Raw genomic sequence first — 19,333 nt, 5'->3', positions numbered from 1 at the left:
GCATGAGTAGATTTGACTGTGTGTAAATAAATGAGCATTGCTTTTGAACTTACTAATTGGTGTATCAAGTCTTTGATCAGTATTCGGTTCTGAACCTTGTGGCGGTGTCGAAAGATACCTGGCGATTCTTGAGCAAACGTAATTAAACAGAGCTAAATTAAGAAACAGCCAAAGTTAGCAACATTTACTGACGACATCTGACGGGACTCGACTTTGAAGTGACCTAACCACTCCGAGAGAACCAAAAATTTGAATTGAGAATCCAATTGGGAACAGAAAAACAAGCGTCAAAACAGTATTGATCAAGCCTCTGAGATTCGGAAGTGTGTTAATGCATGCGTACTAACAGGGATTTAAGGTAAACCGGAGAGAGTTTGTTGCGTCAAACTGTCAGGTGTTTTGTAGGCTGGAAATTAGCGTATGCCGTACCCATGTTTACATCACCACTTTATCACCCCCTGTTCCAAATTCAGTAGAGAATCTAGATAGAGAAAATGGCAATGTAGGCAATGGAACGCCTTATGAACCCCAGGAATTTGAGGTCGCAGCGACCAGTAGAGTAGGACAGTGTCCCGTTTGGGAAGATGAGATCAGGAAATATCTCAAAGGGAAAGGATGGCCCCTTTGGAGTGAATTCTGCGATAATGAGGAAACAGGACCCGGGAGTATAGGACATACTTGGTGGGAGAACCTGTCAGAGATCCACAAGAAGAGCTTAGGGAAAGCTCGCAAGCCGATGGCAATCGTGTCCTGTTTGGCACAATTGCGAGGCACAGAGCAGGTCGTTAGGACTCTCCGTAGAGAGATAGAGGAGAGAGACAGAAGCAGTGAGGTAGATGTGAGTGAGGTAGAGAAGGAGAATTGAGATTTAAAAGAGCAGTTAGCAGCAAAGGTCAGAGAGGTGGATGATGCCAACAGGGCACATCAGTCTTGTCTCGTGCATTTGAACAGTTTTCAGACGCAATACGATAAGGCCTACCAGGACACGCAACATGCGGTCTTGGTAAGACAAGAAACAGAACAGCAAGTTGAGAAATTGCAGAAACAGTGCAATGATTTAAAAGCAGCCCTACGAGCACTCCATACTTCCACAACGGAACAAAGGCAGAGCTCCGTAGACCATGCAAAGTGCTGGAAGCAAATTGCAGAATTGCAATCTCTGCTTTCCGTTCAAAATGGATTTCAAAGTACATTCAGACCCCAATTAGATCAAGAAAACGGTCCCGACTGGCAGGAATTGAACGAGACTGCCCATAGATACGTACATGGGACATGTACGCAGGAAAAACCCCAGAAAGGAAAGCGCCCCAACCCCCAACCGACCAGGCAGAACACCCCCCCATGAACGCTGTAACCACACGCCGCAGGAGAAGGAGAAGCAGACTTCCTTTATACAACCCCGTTAACTGCGACCCAATTACGGGACGTGTGTGGAAAGATTACACCGTTCCTTCCCACATTCGACCCCCACCAATTTTTCGCGAAAGTCAAACAACAGGCTACCATGTATGGCCTGGACGAAAAGGAGCAAGTGAAGCTCACAGTTCTAAGTCTCGACCCTTCAGTCGTAGCAGCACTTCCTGACCCACAGAATGTAGGAGGAGGCACACTCCAAGAGATGCACACAGTGATCCTTGATGTGATCGGCTTTAACAGAGGAGACCCCGTAGAAGGCCTAAATAAGTGTAGGCAAAAGAAGACAGAGCACCCCACAGCGTTTGCTGGACATTTGTGGATTAACTTCACAGCAGGTTTTGGAGAGTTAGTCCGCGCCCATTTGTCCCCAGATAATATGGCCAAATGGACCCGAATTCTAGTCTCCCATCACACAGACGCAGGACGAAAAGCTTGTGCAAATTATGACCCCTCAGATGAGGCCCACAATGAAAAATGGGTTTTGAAGAGATTGTCCCGCATTTGGGGTCAATCAATTGCAGGCAAAACCGCATTTTCAACACCCGATGAAGAGCAGGCAGAGATTAACCCAGTTAAAGCACACCAGAACCCCGCATGGGTAAATGAGGGCAGGAACAGCCAACCCCAGCCCAAAGCTCAGGAATGTTACAACTGTGGACAGCTAGGACACTTTGCACGAGAGTGCAACGCACCCCAAAAGCAGCAGAGAAGCCAACAGATAGGCACCCTAAACAGGAATAGGGCAAAGTCGATCCATAGCGTTAGCGCCCGTTCAGAGAATGCAGACATGAATGGCACCGACTGCCGGTGTTCGGGCTCCCCAAGTTGAGTCTGCGACACCCTTTGGGACAAGTCCGGTAGACCAGTAGTAGAAGGCAAAGTCCGGGGACAACCCGTAGAATTTCTTTGGGACACAGGAGGGTCCTGCACCACACTCAATTCCTCCACGATGTTTCAGCGAGACACGTGGCCCACAACAGACACCATCACACTCAGCAGTTTTACAGGCCATTTACAACAGGGACACATCACAGCCCCTGTAGCAATACAAATAGGGAACATCACGACTAAGCACCCCGTAGTTTTGGTTGATCTGCCCCAGACAGCAGAACATATCCTTGGGATTGATTTCATGAGCTCTCATAACCTTTCTTTCGAACCAGTTAACAAGTGTGTTTGGAAAATGGCAAAGGCAGCACGACCCCCCACCATGCTCACAGTAGGAGAGTATGTAAACAGGATTAGCTCAGTAGGAGACTTCTGTTTCGACCCTTGAGCCATTAGTGCAGACAAACAGGTTAGGGCAGTCCTGCAGGAACATAAAGCAGCATTTGCACAGCACAAGCACGACTGTGGCAATTTGGCTGGCTTTGGGAACATTACAGGTCCCGACCCTAAACCCCAGAAGCAGTACGGATTTCCCCAGGAAGCAGAGGGAGAAATCTCCAAAGTAATAGAGAGTTTGTTGGATCAAGGCGTACTCAGATCAGTAGCCTCCACAAACAACGCACCAATTTGGCCCGTCAGGAAACCGAATGGATCAAAGAACAAAGAAATGTACAGCACAGGAACAGGTCCTTTGGCCCTCCAAGCCCGTGTCGACCATGCTGCCCGACTAAACTACAATCTTCTACACTTCCTGGGTCTGTATCCCTCTATTCCTATCCTATTCATGTATTTGTCAAGATGCCCCTTAAATGTCACTATCGTCCCTGCTTCCACCACCTCCTCCGGTAGCGAGTTCCAGGCACCCACTACCCTCTGGGTAAAAAAACTTGCCTCGTACATCTACTCTAAACCTTGCCCCTCTCACCTTAAACCTATGCCCCCTAGTAATTGACCCCTCTACCCCGGGGAAAAGCCTCTGACTATCCACTCTGTCTATGTCCCTCATAATTTTGTATACCTCTATCAGGTCGCCCCTCAACCTCCTTCGTTCCAGTGAGAATAAACTGAGTTTATGCAACCGCTCCTCATAGCTAATGCCCTCCATACCAGGCAACATTCTGGTAAATCTCTTCTGCACCCTCTCTAAAGCCTCCACATCCTTCTGGTAGTGTGGCGACCAGAATTGAACACTATACTCCAAGTGTGGCCTAACTAAGGTTCTATACAGCTGCAACATGACTTGCCAATTCTTATACTCAATGCCCCGGCCAATGAAGGTAAGCATGCCGTATGCCTTCTTGACTACCTTATCCACCTGTGTTGCCCCTTTCAGTGACCTGTGGACCTGTACTCCTAGATCTCTCTGACTTTCAATACTCTTGAGGGTTCTACCATTCACTGTATACTCCCTACCTACATTAGACCTTCCAAAATGCATTACCTCACATTTGTTCTTCCAAAATGCATTACCTCACATTCGTCCAGTGATTCTGCCATCTCGTCACGAGCTGGTGGCGTGCGTAGGCCTGGTTGATGGGCCGAACATAGATTCCCATCAGCCTGGCGAGCGCCGACTGGAAATCATGGCGACTGACCATTGATTACCAGGAACTGAACAAAGTAACTTCAGCATAGGGGTTCTTCACCATAGCCACGAGTCCCGAGACCATGCGCAAACAGGGACTCCAGTCAAAAACATTTTCGGTTTTGGACATTAGTAATGGCTTTTGGTCCATTCCATTGGCTAAAGCGTACCAGTACAAATTCGCCTTTACATTCCAAGGGCAACAGTACACGTGGACGTGCCTTCCACAACTCCCCCTCCATTTTCCACCGACAGCTGGCAAATGGTTTAGCAAAATTTTCCCACCCCGATCGTCTGGTCCAGTACGTAGACGACTTGTTACTACAGACAGACACAAAGGGAGAACACATTTCGCTTCTCGCCGAACTTCTAAAAGAAATTGGTTGTAAAGTCAACCCCAAGAAGGCCCAGATTCTGAAAGAAAAAGTGATTTACATGGGAACAGTGATCACTCATGGTAAACGCAAGATCTAGCAAAATAGAATTGACTCGATCGGCAAATTGCCCCTTCCCCACAATGTCTCAGCCCTCCGGTCATTTTTAGGACTGGTTGGCTACTGACGAAACCATATTGACGGTTTCGCCACTAAAGCAGCGCCCCTTTCCGAACTTCTCAAGAAGCAGGCACCTTGGGAATGGCTTCCACAGCATACAGATGCCGTGGATGCTTAAAAAAAGAGCACTCAACACACCCCCGCACTACAGGTCCCAGATCCACTTTACCCATTGTGGTGGTATGTATTAGGGGTATTACGGTACCCTGTGATGCCGAGAGGCTATTGGTAGATAGACGCTGGGTCCCGATTGGATCGGCCGCCTACTGGCTCCACCCTGTAAGGCGGAGTATAAGAGCCCGGGTTCTCCCAGCAGCCACATTCTGTAACTGTGCTGCTGGGGAACAAATCTGCGTAATAAAGCCATCAATTGACTCCATCTCTTCCCGTCTCGTGAGTGATTGATCGTGCTACAAATTATTACACAGACTTAAACGACATGGAGCTCTGAATCACTCCGGAGTGTCTGCAAATCAGCCCCCAAGCGGCAAACTCAGCGGCCACTTGTAAACACTGGCTAGCGTGTTTCGAAGGATACCTCCGAACGGCCACCTGCGTGACTACAGAAGACTAGAAAATGCAAGTCCTGCATTCCAGGGTGAGCCCGGAAATCTACACTCTCATAGAGGATGCGGAGGATGTCCAGTCGGCGCTCGCTATGCTGATGGGAATCTATGTTCGGCCCGTCAACCAGGCCTATGCACGGCACCAGCTCGCGACGAGATGGCAGAATCGCTGGACGAATTCTACAGTGCGCTGTTGATACTGGGGAGAAACTGCAACTGCCCATCGGTTTCAGCTAATACAACATAGAACATTACAGCGCAGTACAGGCCCTTCGGCCCTCGATGTTGCACCGACCTGTGAAACCACTCTAAAGCCCATCTACACTATTCCCTTATCGTCCATATGTCTATCCAATGACCATTTGAATGTCCTTAGTGTTGTCGAGTCCACTACTGTTGCAGGCAGGGCATTCCACGCCCTTACTACTCACTGAGTAAAGAATCTACCTCTGACATCTGTCCTATATCTATCTCCCCTCAATTTAAAGCTATGTCCCCTCGTGCTAGACATCACCATCCAAGGAAAAAGGCTCTCACTGTCCACCCTATCCAATCCTCTGATCATCTTGTATGCCTCAATTAAGTCACCTCTTAACCTTCTTCTCTCTAACGAAAACAGCCTCAAGTCCCTCAGCCTTGCCTCATAAGATCTTCCCTCCATACCAGGCAACATTCTGGTAAATCTCCTCTGCACCCTTTCCAATGCTTCCACATCCTTCGTATAATGTGGCGACCAGAATTGCACGCAATGCTCCAAATGCGGCCGCACCAGAGTTTTGTACAGCTGCAACATGACCTCATGGCTCCTAAACTCAATCCATCTACCAATAAAAGCTAACACACTGTACGCCTTCTTAACAACCCTCTCAACCTGGGTGGCAACTTTCAGGGATCTATGTACATGGACACCGAGATCTCTCTGCTCATCCACACTGCCAAGAATCTTACCATTAGCCCAGTACTCTGTCTTCCTGTTATTCCTTCCAAAATGAATCACCTCACACTTTTCTGCATTAAACTCCATTTGCCACCTCTCAGCCCAGCGCTGCAGCTTATCTATGTCCCTCTGTAACTTGTAACATCCTTCCGCACTGTCCACAACTCCACCAACTTTAGTATCATCTGCAAATCTACTCACCCATCCTTCTACGCCCTCCTCCAGGTCATTTATAAAAATGATAAATAGCAGTGGCCCCAAAACAGATCCTTGTGGTACACCACGAGTAACTGAACTCCAGTCTGAACATTTCCCATCAACCACCACCCTTTGTCTTCTTCCAGCTAGCCAGTTTCTGATCCAAAGTGCTAAATCACCCTGAATCCCATGCCTCCGTATTTTCTGCAGTAGCCTACCATGGGGAACGTTATCAAATGCTTTACTGAAATCCATATACACCACATCAACTGCTTTACCCTCATCCACCTGTTTGGTCACCTTCTCAAAGAACTCTATAAGGTTTGTGAGGCAGGACCTACCCTTCACAAAACCGTGTTGACTATCTCTAATCAAATTATTCCTTTCCAGATGATTATACATCCTATCTCTTATAAACCTTTCCAAGATTTTTCCCACAACAGAAGTAAGGCTCACTGGTCTATAGTTACCAAGGTTATCTCTACTCCCCTTCTTGAACAAGGGGACAACATTTGCTATCCCCCAGTCTTCTGGCACTATTCCTGTAGACAAAGATGACTTAAAGATCAAGGCCAAAGGCTCAGCAATCTCCTCCCTAGCTTCCCAGAGAATCCTAGGATAAATCAAATCCGGCCCAGGGGACTTATCTATTTTCACACTTTCCAGAATTGCTAACACCTCCTCCTTATGAACCTCAAGCCCTTCTAGTCTAGTAGCCTGAATCTCAGGGCAGCATGGTAGTTAGCACAATTGCTTCACAGCTCCAGGGTCCCAGGTTCGATTCCCGGCTTGGTTTACTGTCTGTGCGGAGTCTGCATGTTCTCCCCATGTGTGCGTGGGTTTCCTCCGGGTGCTCCGGTTTCCTCCCACAGTCCAAAGATGTGCAGGTTAGGTGGATTGGCCATGCTAAATTGCCTTTTGTGTCCAAAATTATCCTTAGTTTTGGTTGGGTTTATGGGCTTATGGGGATCGGATAGAGGTGTGGGCTTGGGTAGGGTGCTCTTTCAAAGAGCCGGTGCAGACTCGATGGGCCGAATGGCCTCCTTCTGCACTGTAAATTCTATGATCATTGTCTTTTTCCTGTGTGAATACTGACGAAAAATATTCATTCAGCACCTCTCCTATCTCCTCGGACTCCAAGCACAACTTCCCACTACTGTCCTTGACTGGCCCGACTCTTACACTAATCATTCTTTTATTCCTGACATATCTATAGAAAGCTTCAGGGTTATCCTTGATCCTACCTGCCAAAGGCTTCTCATGTCCCCTCCTGGCTCTTCTTAGCTCTCTCTTTAGGTCCCTCCTAGCCAATGTGTAACTCTCGAGCGCCCTAACTGAACCTTCATGTCTCATCTTTACCTAAGCCTCCTTCTTCCTCTTGACAAGTGTTTCGACTGCTTTAGTAAACCACGGTTCCCTCACTGAACATACGGAACTACTAGTTCGGGATGCCTTCGTAGCAGGTATACTCCCGTCCCAAATTCGCCAGCGATTGCTGGAGAGAGATGCACTGGGCCTCAAGGAGGCACGGGCCCTCGCTGCCTCGCTCGATGTGGCGTCACAGAACGCCCGCGCCTATGCCCCCGACCGCGTGGCTGCCCCTTGGACACCGTGGAACCCCGCCACGACCGACCCCCCGGCCCCCACGAAGGCCTGTGCTGCCAGAGCACCAGCCCACCCGGGGGGGCCCCGCTGCTACTTTTGCGGGCAAACAAAACACCCCCGGCTGCGCTGCCCGGCCCGCTCAGCACTCTGCAAAGGGTGCGGCAAAAAATGGCACTTTGTAGCGGTGTGCCAGGCCTGGGGGGGTAGCTGCAATCTACCGGGGAGAACGAGGACCCCAAACTCAACCCCCCAATGATCCATGTGCGGCCAACGGGCGGCGCCATTTTGGGTCCAGGACCCCATACGCCCCCGACCGCGCAGCTGCCCCTTGGGCACCATGGACCCCCCCCCAACGATCCATGTGTGGCCAACGGGCGCCGCCATCTCGGGTCCCGGAATCCTTGCGGGAAGGATGGGTGCTGCCATTTTGGGTCCCGGACTCCATACACCCGCGCGGCTGCCCCTTGGGCACCGTGGACCCCCGCCACGACCGACCCCACGGCACCCCCCGCCACGACCGAGCCCCCGGCACCCCCCGCCACGACCGACCCCCCGGCAACCCCCCCCCCCCAAACGATCCATGTGAGGCCAACGGGTGACCCCATCTCGGGTCCCGGACTCCATGCGGGAAGGATGGGCGCTGCCATCTTGGGTCCCGGACTCCATACGGGAAGGATGGGCGCCGCCATTTTGTGCTCCCCCGGCCACGTGCGATCAATGGGCGGCGCCATCTTGTCCACCCCCGGCCGAGTGCGACCTGTGGACGCCGCTATCTTGGCTGACGGCCAAGGACCCCGGAATGGATGACTTCACGGGGCCTGAAGAAAACGCCACGATGCAGCAACAGCGACTGGCTTCGGTGACCCTGGACCAGTCGCAGACCCGCACGCTCCAAACGGCAACAAAGACGGTACTCGTCAACGGGTAAGAGACGCCCTGCCTGATCGGCTCTGGGAGCACGGAGAGTTTTATACACCCCGATACGGTAAGACGCTGTTCTCTTTCGATCCACCCGAGTAATCAAAAAAAATTTCTGGCAGCAGGATCCCATTCCGTAGAGATCAAAGGGTCCTGCATCGCGAACCTCACAGTGCAGGGGAGGGAGTTCAAGAACTACCGGCTTTACGTCCTCCCCCACCTCTGCGCTGCCACATTTTCAGTGCAACCTCCAGAGTTTAACGTTCCAATTTGGCGGCCCTATACCCCCACTCACTATCTGTGGCCTCGAGACCCTCAAGGTCGACCCGCCTTCCCTGTTTGCGAACCTCACCCCGGATTGAAAACCCGTCGCCACTAGGAGCAGACGGTACAGCGCCCAGAACCGAACCTTTATCCGGTCAGAAGTCCAGCGGCTGCTGAGGGAAGGCATAATCCAGGCCAGCAATAGTCCCTGGAGAGCTCAGGTGGTAGTTGTAAAGACAGGGGAGAAGCAGAGGATGGTCATAGACCGTAGTCAAACCATCAATAGGTACACGCAGCTGGATGCGTACCCTCTCCCCCGCATATCCGACATGGTCAATCGGATTACACAGTAAAGGTCTTTTCCACGGTGGACCTTAAGTCCGCATATAACCAGCTCCCCAACCGCCCGAGCGACCGCAAATACACTGCTTTTGAAGCAGATGGGCGGCTCTATCATTTCTTAAGGGTTCCATTCGGCGTCACTAACGGAGTCTCGGTCTTCCAACAGGAGATGGACCGAATGGTTGACCAGTACGGTTTGCAGGCTACGTTCCCGTACCTCGATAACGTCACCATCTGCGGCCACGATCAGCAGGACCACGACGTCAACCTCCGCAAATTCCTCCAGACCGCGAACGCCCTGAATCTCACATACAACAGAGAAAAATGCGTGTTTAGCACCGACCGTCTAGCCATCCTTGGCTACGTAGTGCGAAATGGAGTTATAGGCCCCGACCCTGAAAGCAAGCGCCCCCTCATGGAGTTCCCCCTCCCTCACTGCTCCAAGGCCCTGAAGCGCTGACTGGGCTTTTTCCCTTATTACGCCCAGTGGGTCCCCCACTACGCGGACAAGGCCCGTCTGCTAATCCAGTCCACGGTCTTTCCCCTGTCGACAGAGGCCCGCCAGGCCTTCAGCCGCATCAAAGCGGATATCGCTAAGGCCACGATGCACGCGATCGACGAATCCCTCCCCTTCCAAGTCGAGAGCGATGCGTCCGACGTAGCTCTGGCGGCCACCCTCAACCAACTGGGCAGACTCATAGAATTTACAATGCAGAAGGAGTCCATTCGGCCCATCGAGTCTGCACTAGCTCTTGGAAAGAGCACCCTACCCAAGGTCAACACCTCCACCCTATCGCCACAACCCAGTAACCCCACCCAACACTAAGGGCAATTTTAGACACTAAGGGCAATTTATCATGGCCAATCCACCTAACCTGCACATCTTTGGACTGTGGGAGGAAACCGGAGCACCCGGAGGAAACCCACGCACACACGGGGAGGATGTGCAGACTCCACACAGACAGTGACCCAAGCTGGAATCGAACCTGGGAACCTGGAGCTGTGAAGCAATTGTGCTATCCACAATGCTACCGTGCTGCCCTTTTTTTCACGCACCCTCCACGCTTCAGAAATCTGCCACTCCTCAGTGGAAAAGTAGGCCCAGGCCGTAGTGGAAGCTGTGCGACATTGGAGGCATTACCTGGCCGGTAGGAGATTCACTCTCCTCACTGACCAACGGTCGGTTGCCTTCATGTTCGATAATGCACAGCGGGGCAAGATCAAGAACGACAAGATCTTGCGGTGGAGGATCAAACTCTCCACCTATAACTATGAGATCTTGTATCGTCCCGGGAAGCTGAACGAGCCTTCCGATGCCCTATCCCGCGGCACATGTGCCAACGCACAAGTGGACCGTCTCCGAACCCTCCACGAGGACCTCTGCCACCCGGGGGGCCACTCGGTTCTATCACTTCGTAAAGACCCACAACCTGCCCTACTCCATCGAGGAGGTCAGGACAGCCGCCAGGAACTGCCAAATCTGCGCAGAGTGCAAGCCACACTTCTACAGGCCAGATAAAGCGCACCTGATAAAGGCTTCCCATCCCTTTGAGCGCCTTAGTCTGGACTTCAAATGCCCCCTCCCATCCACCGACCGCAACACGTACTTCCTGAACGTGATTGACGAGTACTCCCGGTTCCCTTTCGCCATCCCCTGCCCCGACATGACCGCGGCCACGGTCATTAAAGCCCTCTGCACCATCTTTACACTGTTCGGTTGCCCCGCCTACATACATAGCGATAGGGGTTCTCCTTCATGAGCGACGAACTGTGTCAATCCCTGCTCAGCAAAGTGTAGCCACCTAAAATGGCTGATTCCCGATTAATTTGGCCAAAACCCGATGTAAAATGGCTAACCGAAAAGGCTGATGGGAAAACCAGCCAACAGGGCACAAACGGACAGCTGCAGACAGAATAGCGTATTCGGATCTGGGGAAGTCGGCCCAGATCGATACCTGCGACCATTAGCAGCACATCAACACAGACATCTGCAGTTTAATCGGCTATCCCCGGGAACAATTGCAACATATTAGCAATTGAATGCCGATCCAGACCTCTCGGCGCCAGCAGTGGCCGAGACAAAGGCAGGTGAACGACCACCCCCCGATCAAGGAATCGCCCCATTATTGGAGCATATCGAACCCAGTGATTGGGAACAAGTCCAATCACTTGGGACCAGGGTCAAGGTCCGCCCCGAGAGGCAGGAAGCCCCTGGGACCTATTAAGTTGGGGCCAAGTTCAGATCGACCCTTCTCTCCCTTCTTCTCCTGCTCGCAACCTTCACAAGAACCATCGACCAGCAACCGTAAGTTTGACTCCAGCGATCGCTACCCGATAGAGATTCCTAGCCATCGACCCGTATCAGCCTTTTGAATCCCGCAGCCCAGATCCAATTCGATAAGCCATTCGTTTCCCTGACCTGGTGGGCCATTCCCCAAAGTTAAGTATTGGCCAGTAGTGGTAGGTAGTGATATAGAAAGTAGGATTATTGTGTAAGTATTTATTGCTGTACATAATAAATGACCGTTGATTTTAATCTTACCAAGCGGTGTGCTGTCTTATTAATCATAACTACAGCTTGAACCACGTGGCGGTATCAGAAAGATACCTGGTGACTCGTGAGCAAAGGTGACAGAATTAGAGCTAATAAAACTAAGGCTAATAAGAGCAACACAAGACATTGCTTCGAGCAGGACGACCAGTTACAACCCCCGGGGGAATGGTCAGGTAGAGAGGGAGAACGGAACGGTCTGGAAGACCGTCCTGCTGGCCCTACGGTCCAGAGGTCTTCCAGTTTCCCGCTGGCAGGAAGTCCTCCAGGACGCCCTCCACTCCATCCGGTCACTGCTTTGTACAACAACGAATCAAACACCTCACAAACACCTCCTGGTCTTCCCTCGGAAGTCCTCCTCCAGAACGCCACTTCCGACCTGGCTGGCAGCCCCGGGACCTATGCTGCTCCGAAAACATGTGCGGACGCACAAATCGGACCCGTTGGTCGAGAGGGTTCATCTCCTCCACGCAAAGCCTCAATACGCCTACGTGGCATCCTCCGACGGCCGACAGGACACAGTCTCCCTGCGGGACCTGGCACCCGCCGGAGCTCCACACACCCTCCCACCAGCGCACCCCACAGCCGCCCCCTCTGGAGCTCCACTCACACCCCCCCCCCCCAACACCAATCAACCCCTCCCCCCGGCGCACCCCACAGCCGCCCCTTTCCCGGATGGATCTGTCCTCCCCCCAGTCGAGACTAGGGGTAGTGGAGCAGGAAGAGGCGTTGTTACTCTCCCAGAGATGACAGTGCCCGAGCCAGTGCCTGCATCACCACCAGGGCTGAGACAATCGGCGAGGACGACCAGGGCACCCATTCGACTCATCAAATCCGTATAACAAAGCAAGAAATGCCTCTGTAAATAATTCAGTTGCCCAGTAAAAGTGGCATTGTAAATAGTACTGGTAGTTTGATATTGGAGCATAGCCGCCGTGTTAGCAGCATCCTCGGTACCGACTCTGTAAACCCCTACCACCATACGGCCCACTACCCCCACCGGGTTCCTTTTTAACAAGGGGTGAATATGGTGGTATGTATTAGGGGTATTACGGTACCCTGTGAGGCCGAGAGGCTATTGGTGGATAGAGGCTGGGTCCCGATTGGATCGGACACCTACTGGCTCCACCCAGGCGGAGTATAAGAGCCCGGGTTCTCCCAGCAGCCACATTCTGTAACTGTGCTGCTGGGGAACAAGTCTGCGTAATAAAGCCATCGATTGACTCCATCTCTTCTCGTCTCGTGAGTGATTGATCATGCTACACCCATACGCAATCGAAATTGCAAGCACCAACCGAACCCTTTCGGCCGTGCTCCTCCAGGAACCAATTACGCCCCGTAGCATACGCCTCACGCGTGTTAGACCCCGTAGAGCAAGGATTTTCTGCCTGTGAAAGGCACCTGTTCGCAGTTTTTTGGGCAGTGCAACACTTCGCCTACATTACAGGACTCAACCCCATCACCATCCTCACAGAACACACACCGACACAGCTATTGTTAGACGGCCGATTTAAGGATGGCACAGTCAGCCAAATCCGCGCAGCCCGTTGGACCCTTTTATAGGGACGTGACATCATAGTAAAACGGACCAAGACCCATACATTCCTTGCCGATAATTTGCAGCAGGCACACCTCATGAATGTGAGATCATCACCACGAAACAGAACACAGGCCCATTTATTCCCAAGACACCTCCCAGGAAAACAGGTAGTACACCCCAGAAACCCCAGCCCACAGACACGTGCGCACCTCTGAAGATTTATGTGGATGGCTCCTCCAGTGTTAAATGGAGAGAGAATTACCGGTTGCGGTATGAATGTAGAGGACGCGCAGGGACGCGCCCTAAATGAAATTTCATTAAAGTTGCCAGGACACTTAGGCTTGCAGGCAGCAGAGCTGGCAGCGATTGCATATACTGTAGACCACCCAGACTCGTTCCCGACCCCAGCAGACAACTATTCGGACAGCTTGTATGTCTGTAATAGTTTGACAGAGTTCCTACCACTCTGGGAAACAAGAGGATTTGTTTCCGCGGACGGTAAACCCCTACCCTCAGCCCCATTACCCCTCCATATCTTAGAAACAGTGAAGGATTGAAAATACGGAATAATTAAGGTTCGCAGTCATCACCGTTCTTCCCCCCCCCCCCCCCCAGGTAACGTTAAAGCAGACGCCCCAGCGAAGGCAGGCTCCAGGCATGGTTATTTTTGGAACCCCCCCGAAAGCACCCCAGTACACGCAGTTCAGGTCTCACAGACCAACATTCAGGATCTAGCGAAGGCAAAGAGGACGGGAAACTCAGGGAAGTCTTAAAGGGAACCTTACCAGCCCCGTACGACAAATTTAGAAACGCAATCACCACACACGACGGTGTGATTTTAAAGGATGGCATTTATATAGTTCCCAGCCAGGACAGGAACCAGATCATTTGTCAGTTCCATGGCAATCATGGACACCAAAAATTTAACCCACCTCAGACCGCTCTGCTGGTGGCCTGAATTAAAAATCGATGTAACACACTAACTACATTGGGAATTGCTTAATCTGTGCCCAGAACAATCTGGACAGATATGCTAAAAAGGCTCAACTTAGTCATACCTGCCCCGTTAGTGGACCCTGGATACATCTCCAGATAGATTATCTCGGACTCCTACCCCCTTGCAGAAATGGTTACAAGTATGTGCTGGTGGTCATAGACACGTTCACAAAATGGGTGGAAGCATTTCCAACACGAACTAATACGGCCAAGACAACAGCTAAAATATTAACACACCATATCTTTACAAGATGGGGCCTCCCACGCAGTATAGAGCCCGACCAAGGCTCCCATTTGACCAGACCTATAATGAAAAGCGTCCTCACGATTTTCGGCATTAGACAAAAGTTCCATATCGCATACCACCCCCAGTCAAGTGGTATTCTAGAACGAATGAATAGGACATTGAAAGCCACCCTCAGGAAAATGGTATAGCAGAATAACAGCACCTGGGATTCAGTACTCCCATTTGCTTTGATGTTTTTAAGAAACACGGTATCCGCGTCCACAGGATACACCCCCCACACCCTCATGACCGGACGCCCCATGAAAGGCACTGAGTGTTTATTAGGACTGGATTTGGCCAGCCCCGCAGTTACAGCCCTCACGCATGAAAATGCGGTTAAACAACTGATACAGAACATAAAGGCAGCCCAACTCGCAGCAGTAGTGAGACTTGGAACCAGGAAGAAACAGAGCAAGGGTTGTTTTGACAAAACAGTACATGCCACTGAGTTTACAGTAGGGCAACAAGTTATGCTTTCCCTTTACAACCCCAGTTCATTCCTCTCCCCCAAATTTTCCGGACCGTACTCCATTTCGGACAAAGTCAGCCCCCCTCAGTATACAAAATAACCTATCCCAATGGTAAGTCTGCGTGGTTTCATGTAAACCAGCTCAAGGCTGACGGCTCGCAGAATAACACACACCACATCCTGCTCGCAGCAGCAGACGAGCATGCCCCGCCCACAGATGACGTATTCATACCCTCCCCCAACCAGTCCCGCCCGCCCTCAAACACGACTTCAACTCCGCCCCCAGAGGCACGACTCCACCGCTCCCTTCCTTCAGCTAGCAACGACAGCGACAGGATAGCGATCACGATGATGCTGACGCTAGCCACAGCACACCACGTTACGACTATACCCCTGTACCAGGTCCCACTCCCAGCGAATCCAAGCATGATTCTACTGACCCATTTGAGATTACATACATCAAAGACCCTGACCCAGACCCACCGCCCGACGATTACGGATTGAAGCATAGTACCTCCAACCTCGACACACGCTTCTGGCACTGAGATAATTCGTTCAGGCTCGTCCGGAATGATGAGATGGACCCCCAACTCGCCCCAAGCAGCTTTAGCACGTTTACTACAGTCAAGAGTTTGGCAGCCGGGAGAAGATGATGACTTAAGAGTCTGACTCCCACCAAACGAATCCCTTTGTGACCCTGTTCGTTATTGAGCAGTGAGGTGTCCAGATGATAGAGAAAAAAGGAACCGCTGGAGAGATACGGTGTCCTTTCTGATGGAACCTGCACCATGTTTGTTGAATGTTCGTTCGTTAGTGTTAACGTTAAGTGTTGTTCGTAAACTCCAAAGTTTTCACGGCCCCACGTCACCCTTCCTTTGACGCCCAATGGCTGTTCGAGGAACTAGTTTGTCGACAGAACACGACTCATAGTTGCTCTCCTAATTCGAGAGGCAGCCCCCCACGACGATCACATTCTTAACCGTTCTTGCCGGTTGCTCAGGCAGTGGAGAAACGGCATTGGTCCCCGCCCTGCCCGAGGACCCCCCTCTGGTCAGCTACGCTCGAGTAGAGCACACACGGCATTGATCACCGTCCTACCCGAGGATCCCACCTATTTCTTGCCCGCCGCGGCCCATACATACCCCATTTTGGCTCATTACGTTAAAAAAGATTTGTTTGGTTTTGGCAACCCTTAGGTTGCTTCCCTGTGCTATTTACATCCTCAAACACTGGGATGGTAAATCACACAGGGTGCGAGACGGCTCGCAGTACCGCAGTATTTTTCTTAGATGTCTAGTCCAAACATTTGGTTTTCAAAAAAAAAAAAAATGAGGGAGTCACAGATGGTGAGCAATTACAAAAGGAAATTGGCAATAAAGGACAAACAGACATACGAGATCTTAAGCAAGATAATAACAGAGATTATGCTTGTGTTCACAGAACTCCGGAACCTCAGAGGAAGACAAAGAAGAAGACCGACAAAGATGAAGACAGCCTTCGTGTTCACATGGATCTTAGCGGGATCCCTTCAGTTGCGCGCGGACACTACCCCCTTGACCCCTACCACACAAACCGTAAATGATTCTCACCCCTGCAATACACGGAACCCTGAGATAACTAGCCCAGCGACAGCTAGCAATACCCCGACCTGGTGTGATAAGTTTATCACCTGGTACTCACTCATATGTAGTCGAAGCACTCTTAGTGCTGGCGATACTTTGCAGTGTCGTGCAAACATTTAGAGTTAGGAGATGGCAAAAGAGAGCATATCGCTCTCGCACCCCGGTTTAGGTCCCCCATTTTCAGATTTCACCAGACCCCCGAACCCATTGGGACGGAGTAAAGAGCATCTATTTTCTTTATGTATTCTGTGGAATAAAGAGATGTAAACCTCTGTGTCTGACTGCCAGGCCAGAGAAATTTGTGTGCTGCTATTTTGTACATTTTAAGATGTATAGATTATTTTTGGATTGTTTGAATAAGGATCGTTGATGGAGAATTGTTAGAGATTACAGTTTTTTATTTTTCTGTAATGCACATATTAATGTCATAGCGCCCTGTAGAGTTTTATGATAATGAATGTATTTAAAATGGTTTAGGTAAAATTGTGTTGCTTAGGATAGGACAGTGTAGAGCCTAAGTATGGGTGCCCCGGTTGGTCAGAGGATGAAGACGACGTAGTAGTGTGATCCTTCACGCTTTGCGTTTAGGATCACAAGGAGGGAGTGTAGCCATCTGGGATGGCCACGTCCCGATTACAAAATGGACACTTGCAAAGAATGCAGGGAAAATTGGACAATATGAAGAAACAGGCAGGTGCAAGCTCGGTCTATTGATTAGAACCTTAAGCTCTCAGACAGGACAGAAACTGCTAAGCCATCTCCAGGGACAAAAGGGAAACATTTAGATACACAATGTTAAGGCAGACACCCCGTCGCCAGAAGAGACTTAAACAAAGCAGACCAACAGTCACCTCGGACACGCCCAGCGATCAGGGAACCACCCCTCTATTGGAGGAAGATCGATACGAATGATTGGGGAAAGACCCAATTTTTTGAGGCCAAGTCCAAGGCCCACCCAAAAGTGCGCAAAGCCCTTTTTAGTATAAAAGGTATTCCCAAAGGGAGAATCTTTCTCCTTTGGCTTTGGCTCTCAGCGAAGAGAGAGACCAGCCTAGCAGCTGCATCAGACCAAGTAAGTTCCAAGTCAATGCACGCTACGAGATAGACGCTCCTAGTTGCTACCCTGTAAACAGCTCAACCCAGCAGCCTCAGAACCGAGCAACGGCCATTGTTCCTCTGACTGAGTGGGCACCCGAAGCTAAGTATAGGCTTTAGTAATAGTGGTAGTTTAGTTTGTAGAGTTTATGCATGAGTAGATTTGACGGTGTGTAAATAAATGAGCATTGCTTTTGAACTTACGAACTGGTGTATCGAGTCATTGATCAGTAGTCGGTTCTGAACCTTGTGGCGGTGTCGAAAGATACCTGGCGACTCTTGAGCAAACGTAATTAAACAGAGCTAAATTAAGATACATCCAAAGTTAGCAACAAAGGGGGCATAACTATAAGGTTCGGGGTGGGAGATATATGAGGGATGTCCGAGGTAGGTTCTTTACTCAGGACAGTGGTTAGTGTGGAATGGACTGCCTGCTGTGATAGTGGAGTCAGACACTTTAGGAACTTTCAAGCGGTTATTGAATACGCACATGGAGCACACCAGAATGACAGGGAGTGGGATAGCTTGAACTTGGGTTTCAGACGAGGCTCGGCACAACATCGAGGGCCGAAGGGCCTGTTCTGTGCTGTTCTATGTTTTATGTTCCCATTTGCCAGGAAACTACTCAAGCCAGAAACATGATTTGGCAATTGATTTTGGGGCTTGACTTAGTGTCACAACCATAGTACATCAAACCACTGAGCCATGAAAAAGGGCTCATGGTTCCCGAAACCAGCTCAGATTTAAATTTCCCTGTTATCTATGTGTCGCTAACTGGTAGACATGTGGCAGTGGTTTTCCGGCCATGTTGTACTTGGTGCACCTCCCGTTTTTTCCAAGAGAATAGCGGGAGAGCCCTAAACATGGTTCGCGCCAAGCGCCAAATCTAGGCCTGACATGATCTGGTTCATGCCATCGCTGGGCGTGAACCAGACTCACATATTTAAATCAGTCATTTAAATGTGCTCAGCTCATTTGAAGCTGAAGTGCCCCGGTTCCTGGGAGTTAGTGCCACGGAGACAGGGGCCAGCAGAAATCATGAATGGCCTCTATGAACAGAGACTGATGTGATGTTCATGCCGGGCAGGGGGATGCGGGGGGACTTGGAGGCCATTGGAAGCTCCGGGTGTTTGGGGACAGGGTAGGGTAGGGTAGTGGCCCCCCGGCACCACCAACCTGGCTGGCTCGCGCAACCAAGGGACAGGGCCCAAAAAGGGGCATGGCCATGAAAGGAGGGGGGGGGGGGGGGGGGGGGGAGGAAATTGTGAGGGGGGGCCATTGGCGATCCCAAAGTGGGTTGTCAGTCATTTGGGGGGAGGCAGGGTGCACACTGGCACCAAAAATGGGGGGGGGGGCGGGGGGAAGAGGACCTGATGCTTGTGAGTGGAGGAGCTGGGTTCTCTGCCAGAGATTAGGAGGCCGGGGGGGGGGGGGGGGGGGGGGGGGGGGAAGCGGGGTGCTGTGGAGTTATTTGGAGATCAAAGGGCACCCCAATCTCTGA

The sequence above is a fragment of the Scyliorhinus torazame genome, chromosome 27 (assembly GCF_047496885.1).
Source record: "Scyliorhinus torazame isolate Kashiwa2021f chromosome 27, sScyTor2.1, whole genome shotgun sequence".
In the NCBI taxonomy this organism is placed as follows: domain Eukaryota; kingdom Metazoa; phylum Chordata; class Chondrichthyes; order Carcharhiniformes; family Scyliorhinidae; genus Scyliorhinus; species Scyliorhinus torazame.
Note: the sequence above shows the minus strand (reverse complement) of the source record.